The sequence below is a fragment of the Phocoena sinus genome, chromosome 10 (assembly GCF_008692025.1).
Source record: "Phocoena sinus isolate mPhoSin1 chromosome 10, mPhoSin1.pri, whole genome shotgun sequence".
In the NCBI taxonomy this organism is placed as follows: Eukaryota; Metazoa; Chordata; class Mammalia; order Artiodactyla; family Phocoenidae; genus Phocoena; species Phocoena sinus.
The window spans coordinates 20,372,639-20,381,073 of record NC_045772.1 but is presented as its reverse complement, the minus strand read 5'-3'; positions in this window follow the sequence as shown (position 1 = coordinate 20,381,073).

The window sequence follows — 8,435 nt, the reverse complement described above, 5'->3', positions numbered from 1 at the left end:
TAAAAAAAGAGTGAAATTTTGTCATTTGCAACAACATGGATGGACCTGGAGGGTATTATGCTTAGTGAAATAAGTCAGGGAGAGAAAGACAAATACTGTATGTTATCATTTACATGTGGAATCTAAAAATTGAAACGAATATAACAAAATAGAAACAGACTTAAAGATATAGAGAACAAATTAGTTATCAGTGGCAGGAAGGAAGGAGGGAGGGGGCAAGATAGGGGTGGAGTTTTAAAAGGTACAGACTACTATGTATAAAATAAATAAGATAACAAGGATGTAATGTACAGCACAGGGAATATGCCAATATTTTATAATAGCTTTGAATAGAGCATAATCTAGAAAAATATTGAATCACTATGTAGTACACCTAAAACTAATATAATATTGTACATCTGAAACTGATATTGTAAATCAACTGTATTTCTATAAAATAAATACATAAAAATTAAAAAGTAAATACTTTAGTGGCTATTCTGAACCTATCTTTTTTCTGCACTTCAGACCTCATGGTCTGTAACCCTGCGGTGCTAAAGACACTATGGTCTAGGGAAAATGCCACTTATAAACTCCAAAGTTACACTTCCCACAGATCATTTGCTTGCGTTTCTCTCTTGCTTTGGGTAGATCCAGGAGCTAAAGTTTCTTGCTCTCCTGCCACTCAGCCACAGGGAGGTGCTCTTGCACTGTTACTTCTCTGGCCCAAACTTGGGCCATGATCTCTTCTTTCCTTGAACTAGCCCAGCTAAACCAGATTGGAACAGTTGGAGGCAAAAAAAAAAAAAAGAAAAGAAAGACTTTGATAAAAGATGGAGGGTAGCAAATAATAAACCCTAGAGAGGAGCCAGGATTTAGGCAGTCTTTCTTGGAAGTTATGGTTTATCCTCAACATTCCGTAAGAAACCCTGGGAAGAAACCCTTTGTCTCTTACTTGCTGCTTGACAGGTTTATGCATATGCCATCTGTATTACCATGAAACAAGAGAGCTTCATGGACTATATGGGTCATCTTCAGTCCAGACCAAGAGGGCCTGGCCAGCAGGTCAAGAGCTCCTTGGAGCTTGCCCTATTAGATTTTCAGCACTGGGACTTTGCTGAGTGGTGTAGGGTTAAGAATCTACCTGCCAATGCAGGGGACACAGGTTCAAGACCTGGTCCAGGAAGATCCCACACGCCGCGGAGCAACTAAGCCCCTGTGCTGCAACTACTGAACTTGCGAGCCAAAACTACTGAAGCCTGTGCGCCTAGAGCCCATGCTCCGCAACCACAGAAGCCACCGCAAGGAGGAGCCCATGCACCTCAACGAAGTATAGCCCCTGTTCGCCACAACTAGGGAAAGCCTGAGTGCAACAACGAAGACCCAACACAGCCAAAAATAAAATTAATTAATTAATTAATTAAAAAAAGATTTGCAGCACTGCCATGGTCGTATAGTGGTTAGTACTCTGCATTGTGTCCAGCGTTCCCAGTCTCCCCTTTTCTTTTGTCCCCTCCTGGTGCCCTTCCTTCCCCAGGGACTCTTAAGAAAGAGCATGGTAGACCCAGAGTGACTAAATGGAGGCTAACTCAATATTGGCCATATCCACATGTAGTCTGAGTTTGTTATAGACAATCTTTGTGTCCTCCCAAAATTCATGTTGAAACCTAGTCCCCAGTGTGATGTTATTTGGTGGTGGGGTTTTGGAGAGGTGATTAGGTCATGAAGGTAGATCCCTAATGAATGGGTTTAGTGTCCTCATATAAGAGATCACAGAGAGCTCCCTTTCCCCTTCCACCATGTAAGGGTACAAGAAGACGGTTGTATGAACCAGGAAGTGGGCCCTCAGCAGACACTGAATCTGCCAGCACCTTGATCTTGGACTTCCCAGCTTCCAGAACCGTGAGAAATACATTTCTGTTGTTTATAAGCCACTTGGTCCATGGTATTCTGTTAGACCAGCCCGGACAGACAAAGAAAGTTTCAATTAGTGCTAAAATCAAAGTAAGACTCAGCTTTTATACTCATTCTCCCACAAAGAAAATAGGCTTGATAAAATATTAATCAAGCACATAAATTTTACCAAAGATTTGAAAGAGGAGATGGTGAAGAGGGTTTACAACAGAAATCATTCAGCCAACAAATTAATAAAATTCTATCAACATTTTTCCTCATGCCATAGTCCCTCCTATACCCAATGCAAGCCTGAGGGCTTCATCTTGACAATTTTCCCCAAAGCCCCCAGTCAGCATCAACTCTCTTTTCTACAGAGCTGCTTCCTCTTGGGCAAAAATCTGGGCTCTGCCTTTTACCTAAAATACATTGATCAAAGCCCATTTTCACAAACAAGTTCTTATAAAGATGCTCATACTAGCTGCTCAAAGACTAACCCTCTCCATATGTTATGGGAAATGTTACTCCCTGCCACCACCCAAGGACAAGGAAGAGAGACTTCTTAGCCTTTATTCATGGCCTCTCATTTTCTGGTATATGAAATCCCATCCTCCGTCTTGTCACTTTCATCCGGTTGAACAGATCAGTTAAACTCTTCTCTAGAGAGCAGGAGTTCCAAGAAGCCAACTCTATCCAGCTACAGTGCATCCCATGGGCAGCTTCCCATTATTTGGTCTTTTGGCCCAGGTATTAAGCATGAAATCTTTCCTTCCTTTAAACCACAGGATCCTCCTCTGGGCTCTGGTCCTGGAGCTTATGGTTCTGGTTAGTTTATCCTCTTTTCTCTCTTCAGTTATTCCTATTCATAAGGCATAAGGAAGGGCTGAGAATATTTTCTTTTTCCTCATCCCAGCCATTCCGTGGACACATTCTATGGGGCAGCCTTGCTCAAAGCCATCTCCTTTACTAAATTAAGGAAAAAACCAAATACACAAAGTGGATGGCAGCATTAATTACAATACATAAACTGAAAAATAGCTAAAATAAAGTCCTTTCTTTCTTTCTCTCTCTGTTCCCTCCTTTCCGTCACCCTGTGCCTGGTAGAATATGTTGTGCTCTGGGTATCCAGTGCTAAGTGAAACAGATATTGTTCCTCTGTTATGAAGTTTCAATTCTATCAATATTTAATCAAAGATTTATAAATTCTATTATTATATAACCAACATGTACTTAATGGCTGACTGATGAGCAATTTCTTGATTAATTGGGTACACATATGTAGTAAAGTATGTAAAGTGTATTAATATGACAGCATTAATTATATCTAAACTTAACTGTACAGATTAATGCATATACCCATATCACCATCATCCAGATTAAGGTACAGAAACATTTCTAGCACCGCATAAGTTTCTCTCACTTCTCTTCCCAATCTATGCTTACCTTCTGAACATCATATAAATAGAATTATACAACATATACTCTTTTGCATTTGGTTTTATTTTCCTCAATATAATATTTACAGAGTTTATCAATGTTGCTGGGTATATCAGAAGTTTATTCTTTTTCATTGCTTTTCAACTGCTGACTTTTAAAGGAAAGTACCAATTTTTTTTTTTACAGCCCTGAAACTTCTTTTAATTTCCAGACTTTATAAATATAAAATAGACCCTGATTATTCCCACACTCACATGGATAGTGTTGCTTTACTATCAAACATCATCCATACCTGTCCTTCAAAGATCTGGAATGACTTTTATACATTCATATAGCTACCACTTTAGTTTATATTTAGATATTTTTGTTCATATATTTTTTCCAACTCATATAATCTAGGTGGAATTTGATTTTGTATTTTGATGGTGTGGATTCTGATAGCAAAGATTTTAATGTAAAATAGGCTTTAAAAATTTACTCCTCTTTCATACGTTGATGAGTGTTAATGAAAACATTTTTTTTTTTTTTTTTTTTTTTTTTTTGGGTACACGGGCCACTCACTGTTGTGGCCTCTCCTGTTGCGGAGCACAGGCTCTGGACACACAGGCTAGCGGCCATGGCTCACGGGCCCAGCCGCTCCGCGGCATGTGGGATCTTCCCGGACCAGGGCATGAACCCGTGTCCCCTGCATCGGCAGGCAGACTCTCAACCACTGCACCACCAGGGAAGCCCTGAAGATTCTCTTTGATAAGCAAACCCATCCAGGATTTGTAGTGGTGGATTAACCAACAAAAGGCCAGTGAGTTCATAAACAGCTTAAGTTAACAAACTGAATAAACATTTTTATGATCTGTGTGAACAAATAAAATTTTACCTAACAAGTATGTTTTACATAAGCAATTAAATTATAACAAGTTCATGTGATGAAATATCGCATTTACAAAGTTTAGTCAGACTGATATCTTTTGGAACACTTTGTTTCTTCTCATTAACTCTTAGTAAAATCAGGGAGATCAGTTGGGATGCTCTGGGTTTCAAATAACAAAAAACCCTGACTCAAACTGGTTTAAACATTTGCTACTGACAACACCCTACTTCCTGGTACTGAATTTTGAAGCAGTAAACGTTCTTGGTTGTAGCTAACTGAAATCAGCTTTGACTCACTGAAGTATTCACTGGGATTTATTGAAAGGTATTAGACTGCTTACAGAATTTCTGAGAAGGCTGGAGAACAAGCAGCCAGACATAAAGCCCCAAACCACATCAAAGATCTGGCCAAGTGAAGACATCACTATCATTGTTACCAGTCACTAAGTGCCGCAACTTTACATCATCTTGCATGTCAGTGAACAGAGCTAGCATAGCATGACTGCTGCCCCAGAAACTATCTAGCTGCAACTGCCATGGCATTCAGAGATGGTTTTTTACCCTCCTTCTTACATCTTCTGTACATCACTAGATCCTCATTCAAATTCTGGGAAGGGAATTTCTTTTTTTAAAAAAAATAAATTTATTTATTTAATTTAATTTTGGCTACATTGGGTCTCTGTTGCTGCACGTGGGCTTTCTCTAGTTGCAGCGAGCGGGTGCTACTCTTCATTGTGGTGCGTGGGCTTCTCATTGCCGTGGCTTCTCTTGTTGTGGAGCACAGGCTCTAGGGGCACGGGCTACAGTAGCTGTGGCTCACAGGCTCAGTAGTTGTGGCTTGCGGGCTCTAGAGCACAGGCTCAGTAGCTGTGGTGCACAGGCTTAGTTGCTCCATGGCATGTAGGGATCTTCCCAGACCAGGGCTTGAACCCGTGGCCCCTACATTGGTAGGCGGATTCTCAACCACTGTGCCACCAGGGAAGCCCCGGGAATTTCTTATTGGCTGAGGCTTGGTCATGTGCTTATGCTTGGCTGCAAAGAAGGCTAGAAAAGGGAGTATCTAGAACTTTCAATTCTTATACTGGGAGACTGTTCCTGCATCCTATCAAGACTCATAAGTTCAAGAATTCCCCAAACATAGAAAGGGGTTCAGATGCTGGGCAGCCAAAAGAATGACAAAAGTTCTTTAGAATTTTAAACTACAATAACAAGGATCAGAGCATGTAATGTTTAATTTTAAAGACCTTTGCCCTACCTGGCTAATCTCCCAAAATACTCTTTGTTCTTAGTACTTCTGTGGTCACAGGAATTTAAACAGTTTCTAAACAAATTTTCCTTATCTTTCCGAGAAGGCAATTTCAGCATAGTATTTAAGTTCTCTAGATATCAAGTAAACTTGTAACATATTTCTAGAACTGAAGCTAATCTAAGATATTAAATCCCATAATTGGTAACTTTCACACTATGGAGTCTTTACTCATATCTATTTTCCTTTGTTCAAGGAATTCTTATAATGTTACAGTTTCATGATTTAGTTTCATTGAGATTGTTCAAAGAGCTAAAACTAATATAATCCAGTTACAAGTATAAAAGTTAACGGATATTCTTTTCCCAAGAGCATTTTTCTGATTGCCAGAGCTGGCCTTGAGGATGTGAGGAGTACACAGAAAGTGCTAAGAGTTCAGTGGTGTCTCGGGACCAGCTCTCAACCAATGAAGGTTGGGGGTTGGTAGATACTTACCTCTGCTTCTTCACCTCTTAGTTAGAATAATGCTGAGATGTGTTCTTACACTTTCCTATTCCCCTAATGCTGTTTCCTGGAACCACCTCTCAAACCACTAACATTCACCTTCTTGTCTCAGTTTTGGCTTCTGGAGGAAGGGGAGGACCCAACCCAATCCATTAAGTGAATCAAATTACTTAGGACACTCAGTTTTATCAATTATGGATGAGAACAGTGGGCCAGCAGTTAGAACTTACTGGAATACTAGTATGTTTGCTGTCTCCTCTCTCTCTCTTCCAGGCAGGCTATGCCATGAGTCACACTGGGTGTTAACGGCCCCATTTGATAGATGGAAAAACTGATGCTGGAAGAATTTAAGTATCTTTTCTAAAGCCACCCTGCTAATGAGTGTCCCACTGTGAATTTGAACTCAGGTCCATCTAATTCTTTCTACTATGCCATACCATCTGCTGATGTCAAGACCATCTTAAGTATGCATGAATGTAAGTTCTCTCCTGTGCCAGTGCTAGATCTTCATAACACTATCCTTTTGCAGAAAAGCCTTTGCTAAATTTATTAAATGCCATTAACAAAAATCATATATAAAATCACCACCTGCTCTCCATCACTGTTGATGGGGGTGTATATTAGTACAATCTTTGGAGGACAATGTGACAATATTAATCAAAGTTTTAAAACACATAGCTAAAAATTACAGTATTTTTAATTTATATCAGGGTTCTGATGTACAGAATTTAAACTTCAAATAGTTCTGAAAGGCCTATAATGGGAAAAAACAGAACCCTCCTCCAGCCCTTTCCTCTTCTTTTAGCTGTTTCTTCTGTATTTATGACACATGTCTAAATAAATGTCATTTCTGCTTTTTTTTTTTTTTGGTTTCCCAACTTTATATATTATCAATTGACATTATCAACCTGCCTCCACTTATAGGATATCAGGCTTCCTCTCATTTTGCTAAGGCACATCTTCAAAGAGCTTCTTTTTTTTCCTTAAGTTTATTTATTTAATTTATTTATTTTTGGCTGCCTTGGATCTTCGTTGCTGCGCGTGGGCTTTCTCTGCTTGGGGTGAACGGGGGCTACTCTTCGTTGCAGTGTGGGGGCTTCTCATTGCGGTGACTTCTCTTGTTGCAGAGCATGGGCTCTAGGTGTGCGGGCTTCAGTAGTTGTGGCACGCAGGCTTCAGTAGTTGTGGCTCGCAGGCTCCAGAGCGCAGGCTCAGTAGTTGTGGTGCAAGGGCTTAGTTGCTCCGCGGCATGTGGGATCTTCCCAGACCAGGGCTCGAACCCGTGTCCGCTGCATTGGCAGGCGGATTCTTAACCGCTGTGCCACCGGGGAAGTCCCAAAGAACTTCTTAATATAGCTTCATAGCAGGTTAATGTTTTTAGCACCTGTAGGTGTAAAAATACCTTCATTTTATTCTCAGTTTGACTGGGTAGCAGGTGTCCTGAATTTGGGAGGCATTTTTTTCCATCACCTTCTCACATTCACTGTTTTTTGAGACATCAGATGCCCTTCAGATGGTGGCTCCTTTTCTTTCCTTCTCTGAAAGCTTTTGGATCTCCTTTTTAACCTGGGCGCTCTAAAATTTCTTGATTTTGCCCTGGCATGGAGTGGTTTTTTGTTTTTGTTTTTGTTTTTTTTTTGCGGTTCGCGGGCCTCTCACTGTTGTGGCCTCTCCCGTTGCGGAGCACAGGCTTCGGACGTGCAAGCTCATCGGCCATGGCTCACGGGCCCAGCCGCTCCGCGGCACGTGGGATCTTCCTGGACCGGGCACGAACCTGTGTCCCCTGCATCGGCAGGTGGACTCTCAACCACTGCGCTACCAGGGAAGCCCGCTTTGTTTGTTTTTTAGTACATCCTTTTCTATTACCCACAACCCTTTCTCAATGTTTCCTTAGCTTAATTAAATTAAATCCTAAAAAATGCTGCTGACTTGTAGCTTCCAAGTCTGCATAACCTTGTAGCTCCTGAATCCACAAATAGCTGGTATCTTCTGCCTTTACCTCTAAATTCAAATCCCCAAACATATAATTGACTTGAGCAACCTGTCTTTGGTACTGGTTTTCAGAGGTCATTAATTATTGGCTCATCTGTAAAAGGGCTCCTTCTTCAGCTGGGTGCTCACCCTAGTTCCATGTAACTGTGACTGGTGAAGATGGGCAAACATTATTTGAGAAAGGGTATGCTTAGGGTGGGCACACCCAACACATTTCTACTGCAGCTACTGTGGTTAAGAGAATACAACACCTTAGAATGGTGATATAGGTAGTATAGTAACTGCCAGAGATGGCCATGTCCTGATCTCCAGAACCTGTGAATAACTTACGTCACATGGCAAAGGAGTACTTAGGGTGCAGATGCAATTAATGTTGTTGATTAGCTGACCTTAAAATAGGGAGATTATCCTGATTACCCAGGTGGGTCCAATGGAATCATTCACAAGCATCCTTAAAGGTAGAAGAGGGAGACAGAAGAGTCAATGTTAGAGTGATGAGATGTGAGAAAGACTCAAC